Source organism: Drosophila ananassae (genome assembly GCF_017639315.1).
Source record: "Drosophila ananassae strain 14024-0371.13 chromosome 4 unlocalized genomic scaffold, ASM1763931v2 tig00000061, whole genome shotgun sequence".
NCBI lineage: Eukaryota > Metazoa > Arthropoda > Insecta > Diptera > Drosophilidae > Drosophila > Drosophila ananassae.
In genome coordinates this window covers 5,426,220-5,441,539 of record NW_025319038.1, presented here as the reverse complement: position 1 = coordinate 5,441,539, position 15,320 = coordinate 5,426,220, and the positions used below count along the sequence as shown (strand labels likewise).

Genomic DNA, 15,320 nt, shown 5'->3' with positions numbered 1-15,320 from the left:
GCCTGATCCGAAGTCGCTGATAAATTTTGATACGTAAGTATGGAAGGAAAATATACTGAAGGAAAGGAAGGAAGGAAATTATAAAACTGCTTTGGATCCTGAGTGAACTGAATCCGACAGCGGCGAATATAATTTGTATAACATTCGGCGTTATGCACGATGAAATTAAGCCGAGCTATTAAGTATCTTCAGAAATCTATGCTGCTACAGGCTCTTTTGTATTTATTTAAAAGACTGTCTTTATTTGTTTTTAATTTTGTTAGGCACCTTGTAAACAAAGGAGGATTACTTGTAGCGGACGGATATTTCCACGGCACACTTAAGTCAAAAAATGAATTTAATGTCAAATAAAATTTATCTAGGATGATATTTATATCAGTGCATGCCAGAATATCGGACCAGTCAAAAGTATCAATTAATAAATTAAGTTTACGAAAATCAGCCTTACGAAAACAACGAATCTTCTTTGATACGCAGGAAGGCTTCTGATTGACACCAGAATTGGTTTCAATTGAAACTTCAAGCGTAGGGTGGTATGGATCTTCAGGGGTTGAGAGGGGCAAAGCTCTGGAAAGTGTGGTACTATCTGGATCAGATACAAAACATAAGTCAAGAAGCCGACCTAACGAATTTCTCACATGGTTGATCTGGCCTAGGGACAAGTCAAAGATGCCCGCCGTGAAATCATGATGGGTGGAAAGTGATAGGAAAGTTACATTTTCAGTAATTGACCATTTGAGTTCTGGTAAAGTAAAGTCGCCAATAACTACCAGAAGGTCAATGTCTGACATAAGATTGGTAACAGCCTGTATAGCCGACAAGTGATGCCAGTATGTAGGCGGCTCGGAAGATGGTGGAATGTAAGAACATGTAATAAACAATGATTGAGCAGACAATATGACTTTAACGTAAATAAATTCGAAATCATGAAACTGCGGTAACTTTACCTCTTCAGAAACGAAATTGGAGTCAATAGAAATTAAGACTCCTCCTCTTCGCAGAGGTCGGTCACGTCTAAAAGTGGTGTACCTACTTGGAAAAACTTCGGAGCAAAAGATCTCCGGCTTTAACCAAGTTTCAGTAAAGACTATAATATGGGACGCAAAGGAAAGACTATCAGATTAAAGTCTAGGGAGCTTGCAACGTAGGCCCCGACAGTTCTGATAGGTAAGATTGATAGAACATGTTAGTTTTTTAAAGAGACGGATTGGACAGATGTTGGGAGCTTGACTCCAGCAGGCTTCGAATTTTTTCTCTTTACCTTACTCGGCTGATGCTCTTGTACAAATATGTCCTCTGGAGAGAAGCCAGGCGAACATATTGTCACAAACATCGGCACTGGCACACGTATCATGAAGGATGACATGCGCCTCGAGTAGGAGTATTTAAATTTCCTAATGACTTCCACTCTAATAACGGCCTTGGTTTTGGCTTTGATATAAGCCGAGATATCAATCTCCGAGGTATCGGGAGCTAGCCGTGAGACAAATATTTGTCTAACAGGTGGTATTACCTGTAATGGTTTTGGTGCCACGGTCGGTAATACCGCGGCATCAGTCCGTTCCGGGGTTCCGGGCGGCGGGTTACCATTTCTAGTGGAAGCTATGGGGGTTAATTCAAGGGTATTCCTGGGAATCACTTGGAGTGATGCCATGGAAGACAAAGCAGACAAGTTATGCTCTGCTACGGTAAATTCGGGTGCTGACTTTTCATTTACCGTCCCTGCTCTTGGAGTAGCAAGGGAAATGAGCGGCTGCATTATTGCGGGAGGATCCAGCTGTTCCGCGATTACTGGAGCTGCAACTTCCCTAGTAGCAGATTTTTTCCGCTTAGGAGATTCATTCAACAGCTGAAGGCTGTTGAATTGAACATCCAGCACACTGAGTTGATCGTTGATTTTTCGGAAACCAACGATCAAATCTTTAAACCCACTCTTGGTCTGTCGCATGAATGATATCATTTCATCTTGGACAGCTCGGCACCCACTGCAGCAATAATGGAGGCTAACACGGCGGGATATGGCATCCGAGACAGATGCAGTAAGGCCAGCACATTTGGCATGTGAGACACTTTCGCACAGCCAACAATAGATGCTGGCCTGGGACGAAGATATTGGCATATTGCACAATTTTAATGAGCAGACAACATTGTTTTCCATTTATAAAAAATTACAAATTAGCAAAAATGAATTTATAATTTTTAAATTTTCTATTATTATTATTTATTTTTTTTGTTTTTATTTTAAGCAAATTAGCCTTCAACCACTGTACCAAGTAAGGTTAATAAAAGGTAGGTAGAGGAGGGAGTTAGTGAAGAGAGCTACGGGAGAGCGCAAGTGTAAAGAAATGCGCGCAAAAAGATAAGAGCAGAATGACCTGCAAAAATTAACAAGGCAGAGAGTAAAAAAGAAGCAGAGCTATATTTGGATTGCGACTTTTTAATTTTATTAAATGCTCACCCAAATATGGCACTGCACAAGCGCGTAGCGATACGGGAATAAATTTAATATTAAGACACAATATTAGTAATGAAAACCAAGTGATTAAATTAAGGTTTCAAAACCGCGTTTGGCAAAAATAGAATTTATCGCAAGCGCAAAAAATAATCACGACCGTTCGCTATGAAGTGAAGGAAAAGAGTGATGTTACACTGACTTCTATGAAGCATTTGGGATTTCAGTCTTTTGGGATTCCCAACTGATCTCCTTATCTGAATTTCTAGCCACTTATCTGGAAAACCCTACGTGTCTTCTATAAAGATGTTACCTCGCGTTTAGTCTGGGTTTCCATCTGGGGTGCCCCAAGAAAGCCATCCTGGAAGGTTAACGATCTGGGTGTCCTATTAGATTTGAAACTCAAATTAACCGGCCATATGTCCACCAACTCCATAAAGCTATGGAGTTGTTTGGTTTTATAAAAAGATGCTCAAAAAAAATTTAATGACCAGTACATAACAATAACTTTATATACATCATTGGTCCGTCCGATTCTTGAGTATTGATCGTGTGTCTGGAGCCCACACCGAGATCACATTGAATCTGTATAAAAAAAGTTCCTGACTTTCGCCCTTATGGGACTTAATTGGGATGCAAATCTTCACCTCCCCTTTTATCATAGTAGACTTTCATTAATCAACTTACCATCATTGTATAATCTTATTTATGATAATGTAGGCAGCCAGCATTTACTAACACGCTAAAATTATAAGTTCCTAGTAGAAGGACTTTCATCCTCTACTCCTCAGCCATTCTAGTTCGACATATGCCCAACACGATCCGTTCAGGGTTTAATGTTTGGACTACAATGGTCTCTACCACATCTTGTCACTTTGCTCCACTAACAATCTTGAATACCTTATACTTTCTATGCAACACTCTTCCTCGTGATATCTTACTCCAATTCCTTTCTTAAACTTTCTTGGATCTATTCCCGCGATTCGAGCCGTACGTTATGCGGCAGCGTCCAACGGTCGGTTGGACGAAAGGTGAGGTGTACGTATGCAGTAAGAATGGCGCGAATGATGCGTGACCCTCGCGGTCTCGCGGTATAGTCAACCAGCTTAGAGCTTGGAAAAAGCGAGTGCATCTTTTAGCTCAATGTAAATTGTATTGTTGCTATCTGTGGGATTGGCGAAAGCCTTCCCAATACATTTTTACCTTTTAGCTTCAACAGCTCGTCGCGGATAAAAGGGGTGAGTAAACTTTAATCCTTGCCAAGTACTCTGGCCTAATGGATGATTGTCCTCAGTAGTTCCCTAGATTCCAAAACTCTGTCTTTCTGAGTAATAAACTGTACAAAGAAAAACAGATAAGATAAACCGAGCTAGAATCCAGCAGGATCCGAAAAAGATCAACATTTTTACCCCGGCGTATTTGAGCGACTATGTGCCTCGCCATGGCGATGAGTCGATTATTTATATGTTTTTTTGTCTTCAGTTTTTAAAGGGTTGATGAATTTAGTTTCAATTATTGACGAAGTATTTTAAAGAAATTGTGACTGGATGAGTACTTGATGACTGTGTGACAGGTCCAGCAGTTAACAAAATCGAGTAGAGGTGTATTGTCTTCTTTTTGAATTTCTGCTTAATGGTTCCAAATATTGATTCTTCCATTATGTTTTGGAGATATAGTGCAGGTATTTTGTGTGCTGTTTCAGGCATTTCCATACTCCGTTTCCATATAGGAATATTACTTAATTAATTAGTGTTATTATTATTATTCACTATACATACAATAACACACTTGCACACTTGCACACTTTTAACAAAATTATAATACCCTCTGCAAGGGTATAAAAAGGGATAAACAAAAACCATAAATCAAAACTCAAACAAAAACGAAAAATTAATGTTAGAACAACGAGCTGATTTTGTTCAAAGATTATGAATTATGAAATATATGATCTGTAATATGAATAAAAATCACAAGGTAGTCTTGATTGTTGAATTAATTCACATTTAATAAAGTTGTGATAAAATTCACTGATAAAAAGTCATCATGGAAAATAAAATAAATATTTGTCGGATAAGTTAAGCCTTCTCCTCGCGGGGTCTCGGGATTTTTTTGTTCGTTCCCCTGGTGGTGTTCCATGCCATGTTCTGGCTGAAGCAGCGAGTCCTCGTTGCCTTTGTTGCTCATCTTTCGTCAAATAATGTTAGCAGTAAAGTCCACACGTCTAGCTCAATACGAAGCAGAGATGAAAAAGAAAGAAGAACCAGATCTAGCAACACAACGAAGCCACACATGGCCTTAGTTCGCAAACTAAGTCCTCATCATACCAGGACTGATATATTCCCGCACGACCAATGGTCACACCTTAAAGTCTAATGTTTAACGAGAGACTGAATTACCTCCTCTCCGACACGGCCATCCTGACATATACACGTCCTCGTGTCTATAATCAACATCTGAATTTCATTCCCCTTTATAATTTTATTAAATGCTTTCAAAGAACTTAATCACATAATCTTAACTTCATTTAATGTCCATCAACATAACTAAACTTCTATTTTTAACATATCTCTTATGTTCTCTAATAAACCATTTCCATACAAAAGATCAATAAATCGTTTTCAAATTATACATTAATCAGTTAAAATACTTACTTCGTAATCCAAAATACATAACTAAACTTTTAAAAGCCGATTTTTAAATTCTTCGCCAAACACATTGGCTTCACACATTTCCAAACAAATTAAATTGTCCATCGCCCAAGAATACGGCTTCACAAATTCATTAATCTCATTACTCGTCCATCGCCCAACAGTTGGCTTCACGAATTCATCAAACAAATTTTTCGTCCATCGCCCAACACTTGGCTTCACGAATTCATCAAACATATTTCTAATGCAACTCTCGTCCATCACCAATCACATGGCTTCACGAATTCATCAAACATATCTCTAAAGCAACTCTCGTTCATCACCAATCACATGGCTTCACAAATTCATCAAACACATTTCTAAAGCAACTCTCGTCCATCGCCAATCACATGGCTTCACGAACACTTTCTTTTTCAACAGACTTTTCCAACTGATATTGTTCTTTGTAATTTACATCAAGCTCTTCTGGAATTTGCACTACAGGTAACTTTCGCAAACTTTTGTGTGGATACTTGTAACGCCTATTGTTCTGTGTAGACTTTAAAACGTATCGGTCTCCGTCCAATACCTCGACCACCAAAAAGGGTCCTCTGAACTTAGGATCTAATTTAGTTTGCTGTCTCTCGCTGTTTTTGAGCAGCACAAAGTCCACCAAACAGAATCTTGTTACTTTAGCCTTATTTTTATCAAATTTCATCTTCTCATATCTAGCGGCGTCCTCCAAGTTCTTAGTGGCCAACTCCCTTGATTTAATCTTGTCAATTTCATCTTCGGTATCACTAATACGTATCAACCCTAGTGGTCGCCCAACTTTACCAATCAAAAGTTCTAAAGGACTACACTTAGTGCTACGATTAACTGTACAGTTAAGAGCTAACTGTACATCCCCTAATGCATCCTGCCACGATCTAGAGCTTGTCTCAACAGCCGTCAAAAGATTCTTCAGTGTACTCATGACCCATTCAACTTGACCGTTGGCTCGACTTCCGTTCCAATTAGATGTAATTGTATTTTTTGGCAAGAACAAAATTGCACAAACTTTGTGCCCGTGAAACTGCGCCCCTGATCGGCAATTAAACGTGTTGGTACGCCAAAAATGGCAATCGAAGATTTCATTGCGTTTATACAAGTATTAGCATCCAAGGAAAAGGAGTGATATAGATAAACGTATTTTGTAAAAGCGTCGATTTGTACAATAATATATTCCTTACGATCGCTTTTTCCGCTCAATTTACCCGATATATCTATGTGAATAGTGTGCCAAGAAATGCTTATTTTTTGAATTGGGTGTAATTCCATTTGAGGTTTTCCTGACGTACCCTTAGACACTCTGCATGTAATGCAGTTTTCCACGAATCTTCGAACATATTTTGCCATACCTGAAAACCAGTAATGATCATACACTTTATCAAGTGTTTTCTCCCAACCTGAATGCATGATAGACTCAAGCACCTGATTTATAACTGACCAGTGAAAAGTACGAAGAACTACAGGTAAACAACGAGTTCTTGAATTCCTTTGAATCTTTCTATACAAAACATTTGATCTAATTTCCCATAGTGGCAACTAATGCTAATGGTAAATCGTCATTCTTCAACTAAGTTAAGATTTCTGATATTTCTGGATCCTTTTGTTGTTCCACCAATATCCAGTTCTTCGATATTTCTATTAAGTCAATTCGTTTTTCTTCTACTCTATTTGGTATTGTTTTATTTTTTTGACACACCGGGTTCCTAGATAAAAAGACAACGTGTGCCATACGTTTACCTTCCCTGTATTCTACTTCGAATTCAAATGTTTGTAGGAACTCCCACCATCGATAAATCCTAAGTGACAACTCGACTTCATTTTGAGAAGATTTGATTGAGTTGCAGTCAGTAAAAATTACGAATTTCCTCCCATGTAAATAGTGCCGAAAATGTTTTACTGCATTCACAACGGCCAACGTTTCCAATTAATATGATGTATATCTGGACTCGCAGAGGCTAGTTGCTCTGCTAAAGTATTCAACCACATGGGGTTTAGAGTTTATGCGGTGCAAAAGGATGGCACCATACCCGATAAAGCTGGCGTCGGTATACAGTTTTATGAGAAATTGAGGCTCAAAAATAATCAAAACAGGCTTATTTGTTAACACACTTATGATTTTACTGCGAATTTGTTCATGTTGAGTTTGCCAATCAAATCTAATCTTTTCAGATGTGAGAATATATAAAGGCTTCATCAGTTGAGAAAACCCTATCTCATAGCCCAGGTAGCGCACTGAAGTTCTCAAGAAAAAACACTTTGAAATGTTAAAATTGAATCCTGCCTTCACTAAAACGTCTAATACAAGTTTCAAACGTTCATACGCTTCTTCCTTCGTTTCTGAAACAATTAATATGTCATCCATATAAACAATTACAAACGAATGAGCAAGACTGCCGAGTGCCTTTAATAAAAGATAGGGAATGTTGCTTTAGCAATGACATTAAAATTTCTTTTTCATTTTCGACCATTTCCGTTTCAACATTATCAAAATTAGTAGGTTGAATGGTTTCACAAATGTCTACAACTTTAGATTGAACAATTTTAAAATTATCATAGGAGACTTCTACTGTAAACCCTTGAGCCAATATTTCTCTGCCGATTACAATATTATTTTTCATACATTCGTCTGGTCATGATGTTTGATTCAACTTGTGAGGTACTATAGGTATTGGCATTACCTATCCCCTTTAAAGGAATAACGTTATGAATTCTCTTACCAGCTAACTTATTAGAAATCCTATTAGAAACGCTCCCGAATCAAATGTAATTGGAAATCTCTCACCATTGACCAGCATACTCGTTTGAGGCTCCACTATAGCGCATAGCTCCACTCTTTTTTTTGTTCTGACTCCCAACCCAGCGTTCTGCACTTTTTTTTTGACAATTAGTGGCTATGTGTCCCGGCTCCTGACATCTGTAGCACGTTACGATAGTCCTTCCATGACGGGGCTGCGCTGACCGCCACCCCTTTCCAGTTGTCGAAACCTGGGATCCGGATATACAGTCTTGCTTTTTGTGGCCTAGTTTTCCACACTGGTAACATTTGATTTCCGCAGTTTTAGCTCGCTTCCTCTCTGGTTCCCAGTTCGTTGCATTAGGGCGCTCTCTTAGCGCTGAGAATACTTGCAACACCGCTTGCAGTTCTCGTCGATTGCTAACATGCGTTGTGTGTATCATTTGCTGCAAACGCCGGTCGAAATTAGCCATGTGCCCAAGAACCAACGCAATGGAAATTGGTTCTGAACTCAAATTGCGAAGTTTTGTGCACAGTGACGTCACACAGCGACTTGCAAAAACAGGCAGGCTTTCGCCATTGCTTGGACGGCTATTAAGAAGATTTAAAATGACGGCGGCTGGCGTCTCTGAAGTCTCGTATCGCTGCTCAAACAATTGCCGGAACTGTTGCCAAGTTATTCCCGGTTAACATATTTGAGATAACCATTGCGCCGCTCTGCCTTCCAAAGCTGTACTTAACGCTAATATAAGAGCGCTGTCACTTAATGATTTTTCTCGTAAGATGATGTCGACCGTAGCGCACCACTGCGTGGCATTAACACCAGCAACGTCCGGATTATATTTCGGCAGGCAAATCTCGCTAGTCGGTTGCAACTCACTCGCCGGCATCTGTAGCCTCTTAACCAGTTCCAGAAAGTTCCGATTTTGTTGTTCTAACAGAGCGAATACGTCTCTAGAAGTAGTTTGGTAAGGGCCGTATCCCACTTCTGATGTCGGATAAGTTAAGCCTTCTCCTCGCGGGGTCTCGGGATTTCTTTGTTCGTTCCCCTGGTGATGTTCCATGCCATGTTCTGGCTGAAGCAGCGAGTCCTCGTTGCCTTTGTTGCTCATCTTTCGTCAAATAATATTAGCAGTAAAGTCCACACGTCTAGCTCAATACGAAGCAGAGATGAAAAAGAAAGAAGGACCAGATCTAGCAACACAACGAAGCCACACACGGCCTTAGTTCGCAAACTGAGTCCTCATCATACCAGGACTGATATATTCCCGCACGACCAATGGTCACACCTTAAAGTCTAATGTCTAACGAGAGACTGAATTACCTCCTCTCCGATTCATTGAACAAAATTTATTTTTTGAAAGATAATGATTTTTAACCAAGTAGTTTTTCTGTATTATTTACATTCATTCGATAAAAAACGTTTTCTGGTGCTTGGGCCGGAAGATAAAGCAACATCTTATAGTATAAAGTTTTTAGTAAGTTATAAGTAAAGTTATTAGTATAGAGTCAGAATTCGTGAAACCGATCACTAAAAATGAGTCGGTTTTGTTTTTCAAATTAAATGTGGTCAATGTGTAGCTCGTAAGCAGTAAAAGTAATTCCCAAAATATAATTTCCAAAAAAAATTTATTATGCTAGTTATTGACATAAACAATTTCTTGACATTTTTTTTTCGTTTCGCTATATCTCATAATCTATTCGCTCAAATGGAATGAAATTTTCACAGCTTTTTACTATTTTGTCGTAGTTTATAATGAAATTTTTGTCAAAGCGAATTCTTTTTTATTTTTTTATTTATAAATGTTTATTTAAACAAAGTTTTTGCAAAATATCGTTCTGGAGCATCAAAAATTCTGAAAAAAATTATAAATATTCTATAGGTCTTATTTATTAACATATAAAAATTTCAAAGTGTGCGGATTTTTTGTTCAGAAGATACGATAGTTTGAACTTAGCGCTGCACGCGTAGCGTCTTTGAGTGCGAGCGCTAGCACTAAACAAAAACTCTTAATTTCATGACCACCCTGGAAGTAGTGTGTGCTAGCGCTTGCACTCAAAGACGCTACGCGTGCAGCGCTAAGTTCAAACTATCGTATCTTCTGAACAAAAAATCCGCACACTTTGAAATTTTTATATGTTAATAAATAAGACCTATAGAATATTTATAATTTTTTTCAGAATTTTTGATGCTCCAGAACGATATTTTGCAAAAACTTTGTTTAAATAAACATTTATAAATAAAAAAATAAAAAAGAATTCGCTTTGACAAAAATTTCATTATAAACTACGACAAAATAGTAAAAAGCTGTGAAAATTTCATTCCATTTGAGCGAATAGATTATGAGATATAGCGAAACGAAAAAAAAATGTCAAGAAATTGTTTATGTCAATAACTAGCATAATAAATTTTTTTTGGAAATTATATTTTGGGAATTACTTTTACTGCTTACGAGCTACACATTGACCACATTTAATTTGAAAAACAAAACCGACTCATTTTTAGTGTTCGGTTTCACGAATTCTGACTCTATAAAGTTTAAAAAAACTGATTTAGACGGACAAATAATTTGCAGGCCGATTTTCAGGCGGTTCACTCTGGAACCTGTTAGGTCATAAGCAATTCATATTAAATCATAATAAACACAAATATATACACAACTAAAAACAAAAAGACACAAAAATGCATTATGTAGAATAATTAGATTAGATTAGTAGCATAAGTAAAAGTCGAGAAAAAATTGAAGTCTAGTCTAAGTTAGCATAGGGCGGAGCGGGAGCGAAATAAAAGCTCAGTTGCGCTCTCTGGCGAATTCGCCCCGCTTCGCCGCAATAGATAAGCTAGGCTTAAGTTCTTTTGGTGAAAATATAGCGAATTATAACATTGAGTCGAACGCTTGTGTCTTCTTTTTCGTCGTTGTAAAAAATTATAGTAAACAGCCACTTTTAGTTTTTTCGAAAGTGTGAGGTAAACTAATCTCAGTAAACTTTTTGGCGCCCCCGGGTGGACTTGGTTAACTATAATTTAGAAATAAAGCAACAAGTGACAGTGACACAAAAAATACATTGAAAAGAAAAATAAAAACTTGCTTGCAACGGTAGTGTTGTGAACATTTAAAAAACAATAAATATATATATGTTTCAATATATCACGTGTTTGATAGGGGGGTTTTGTTCATATCATGCGTTATCACCGCCCCTTTGTGCATAAATAATTGGTACATACAAATAGATGAACTTATCGTTTTCGCCTCCCTCCCTTATCCGCTACTGTATGTACGCACGTATATGCAATTTTGGCGCCTTTTGTTCAACGGAACGCCAAGTGACGCGATACCCTACAATTTGGTTCGGTATATTGTTTTCGGTATTACTGGCGAACAAATATATATAAACACTCAGTGCCTCGACTATATTTTATTCGACTATCAATTAATTAATTAGTCATTTTTCAAACTTTTGTCCGTTGGCCAAATAAAGCAAGGTCCGAACCATCCCATACTGCAAAAAACGCTTCTTGGATGGATAGTATCGGGAAAATATCTGGCAAATTCCTCAACTCTTTCTCAAAAGTTAAAAAGATCCATCGGAGTCCTTGAAATTGTGCAAGCTGAACTTATTTATTTATGGCACTGCACCAGCCCCATTCCTGGCCATAAGGTGTTTAAAGAGGTTAAGTGAATCCGCGAAAAATACATTCCCTCGAGCTGATAAAGTTATTGGGTCTGACTTTTACGTCGACGACATGTTAACAGGTGCTGGTTGCGTGGAGGAGCTAAAGACAATTAAGTCTGAAGTAGCTCAGGGTAAACGCTGGGTTTGAATTGAGTAAGTGGTTTTCAAACTCTCCTGAAGTTACTGCATCCTTTCGGACTCAGAGCTGACTAAGGCATTGGGAATCGCTTGGGTTCCCAAAGATGACATGTTTAAATTTGAAATTGATAAGTCAGTCATGGGTCAAAGGGCGACTAAGCGGAACATTCTTTCGGTGACATCAAAGCTATTCGACCCCCTTCGCTTATTAAGCCCAATCCTTATTAGAGGAAAGATCCTGTTGCAGGAGCTTTGGCTTAATAAGCTAGATTGGGATGAGTCGATTCCACTGCATTTGGAATCAGCGTGGAACAAAATTCAGCTCGCCTTGTCACAGTTAGAAGATATCTCAATACCGAGAATTGAGTGAGCCGAAGTCACCAATTCGAATTCATGCCTTTTCTGACGCATCGATGAGAGCCTATGGAGCCTGGAGAAGGTTTTAAAGTCTCGTTGTTGACTGCAAAGTCCAAAGTAGCGCCGCTCAAGACAAAGACGCTCCCCCGTCTTGAGTTATGAACCTTCTCGCAGACCTCTGCCGTAAAATCAAGCCTCTTATAACAGTACCGATCGAACGCAGTATATATTGGTCAGATTCAGAAGTTTGTCTTCATTGGATACGTTCCCATCCATCATCGTTGTCAACGTTCGTATCAAATAGAGTTGCTGAGATTCAAGAGTGGTCAGAGGATAGCACGTGGCGGCATGTACCAACTAAACAGAACCCGGCAGATATTGTGTCAAGAGGTGGAGACTTAAAGAAGACGGTGGAATCGATCTGGTTTACAGGTCCATCGTTGTTAAGAGGAGCCCCTTAAATAATGGTGTTACTAAAATGAGTTCCGTTTCAAAACTGTTTTTATTTCTTACACTTCTCTTACAAGAAACATACATGAAAATCGTAAATCTATTTAAAACTACTTATCAACAGATTGCACGCTGACATGCTATGTGACCCTTTCTTAAGTGCTTCAAGTGCACCACATAAATATTTGGTTAGACTGCAGGAGATCGTCTTTCAAACCATGCTGTTAATCACTTATTCCCATGGGTCCGATCTCCTACATTCTATGTTTGGAATTCTTACCGTGTTCAATGCTTGAACATTCTGCAAAGGGCCACAAAAAAGGTGTACATTTTATATATTTTTTAGATTCATTATATTGTCCTTTGATAACACTAGATAGCGGACTGTATATGTATATATGTACTTTTGTTTTTATAAATTTCTTTTCTCCAGTATTAGAAAATTGTTATTAATATAATTCGATAAAAATATGTTGTTAATTATATAATTCTATTTAATATTTTTAAATACTTTAACATTTCATATTATATTAGCTCCCATGTTCAACTTAATGTTTGAACATCCTACAAGGGGCCACGAAAGTGCTTGGATATAATCAGTAAATTTATGATTATCATTACCAAAATTAAGGAGCTATGTCCTATATCCGATATTTCTCAAACTTAAATTTTGTGCTTTCAAATCTTCTATTTGTTTGGCCAGGTGAGCTATTTCTGCTGTATGATTCATAACAGGAGGCTTTAGAGGGTCCCAAGCAATTCTCGGAATCTCGTTTATTTCTCCTATATAAGCCGAAGCTAATGCTTCTTGACTTTCCTAGAGGCCACCTCGCTGGATGGCAACTATCATCTTTTAATGTAACTATTTGACCTTTATGTATATTCGAAGAATTTCTTTTCCATTTGTATCTTTGTTGCAAATTATGTAAATAGTCATCCGAATCTTTTTTAGTAACTTTTTTAAAATTCGTTTTACCTATTTCTGTTTCTAAGTCATTGCTATCCTCTTCTTCTACCTCCCAATATCGGTCCATTTGTTTGAGCTCGATACTGGTTGCTACAATTGACTTACTACCCCTGGATTTCGTGCATCCGGACACTGTCCATCCAAAGATAGATTTTGCCCAAGAAGCATACCCTTTTTGGTTATCTCCGGCAGTAAAATTTGTTGCTGACACTCCACTTATTTCAGTGTGTGCTTTTATTTTTGGCAACTTAAGTTTTTGTGCCGCTTCTTCAGAAATTAGAGTGCTTTGTGACCCATTGTCAATCAATGCTCTAAATTTCCCGAATTCACCATCTTGACCTTTAATCTAAACGTACGCCGTGGCCAACAACGCTGGTTCAGAGGTCATGCATGTATTTACATTCTCTTTTTTAAAATGCAACATGCTATGGTGTAATTTTTGACAATACGAGCATACTAGCTCGCTTGGACATTTTGAGTTTGAACTGTGCTTTAAACATCTGTAGCACCAATTCAATTTTTTAACCATATTCGTTTTTTCTTGAGGACTTAATGCTTTAAATTTATAGCAAAAAATTAATTGATACCCGGGCATTTTGCACATCGGGCATGCTTGGTTATTTGTGTGATTATTTTAATACCCTTGCAGAGGGTATTATAATTTTGGTCTAAAGTGTGCAACGCAGTGAAGGAGACATCTCCGACCCTATAAAGTATATATATTCTTGATCAGGATCACCTCCTGAGTCGATATGAGCATGTCCGTCTGTCTGTTTCTACGCAAACTAGTCTCTCAGTTTTAAAGCTATCGAGTTGAAACTTTGCACACATCCTTCTTTCCTTTGCCGGCAGTATATAAGTCGGAACGGCCGGGATCGGTCGACTATATCCTATAGCTGCCACATAACTGATTGATCGGAAATGCCATAACTTTGGTGTTTTTTAAGTTAGAGGATTGGGACTTTCCACACAAATTATGTTTGACCAAAATATCTTATGTACAAAATTTCAAAAGGACTATATCCTATAGCTGCCATAGAACGATCGAAATTGGCATAACTTTGGTGTTTTGTAAGTTAGAAAGATGGGATTTGGATTCTATTTTGGGAAAAACAATCTGATCTGCCAATTTTCATAAGGATCGGCCGGCTATATACGATCCGCTATATATCTAATAAAATAAGATGGGTGGCGCCACCTAGCGGACTGCGACGGAACTGCAAGGGTATATCAACTTCGGCTCCGCCCGAAGTTAGCTTTCCTTTCTTGTTTATTATTTTTCTAGTTGGCAACTCATTTCCAACTGATGTCAACGAACTAAGCCGTTGATCTAAAAATTCTATGACATCTTTTAAGTTTTGAATGTCATTTGACTTTTTTACTTGGCCCTCATATTGTTGCAGAGCCTCAATAGTAAATTTCTTTATAATAATATGCGCAAAAATGCAATCTGATTCTTCGGTCAGATTTGCTTTGAGACGCATCATATAAATTGACCCATTTATAGAATCAATTGTATTTTTTAAATGCCTGTATGAGTCCAAATTTATTTTTGAAGATCAATCAGGCGATTAAATTGGTCTGAAAATATTTTTCTACGATTCTCATACCTTTTTATGAGCAACTCCCAGGCTGCATCATACTTATTGCCTGAGCCAAGCAATAAATGGGAGATCACATTTCGTGCTTCCCCTTTTAGAGCACTTTTAAGGTAGCTTAGCTTCAAGGATGGGCTTAAATCCATTCTTGAATGCACAAGCTCCGTGAATAGCTCATAAAAATGGTCCCAATCTTTGGAGTCTCCAAAGAAACTGGGTACCTCATTTTTTGGTAGGGTAGGTAGTTCGTCCATTTTAGGGCTACTACCTT

General features: G+C 38.0%; 1 protein-coding gene across 7 annotated transcripts in view; it reads right to left on the bottom strand.

Annotated features, from left to right (window-relative positions):
* LOC6501769 (calcium-dependent secretion activator) overlaps nt 1–15,320 on the bottom strand; it is a 338,872-nt gene that overhangs the window by 81,112 nt on the left and 242,440 nt on the right. The gene's annotated exons all lie outside the window — the stretch shown is intronic.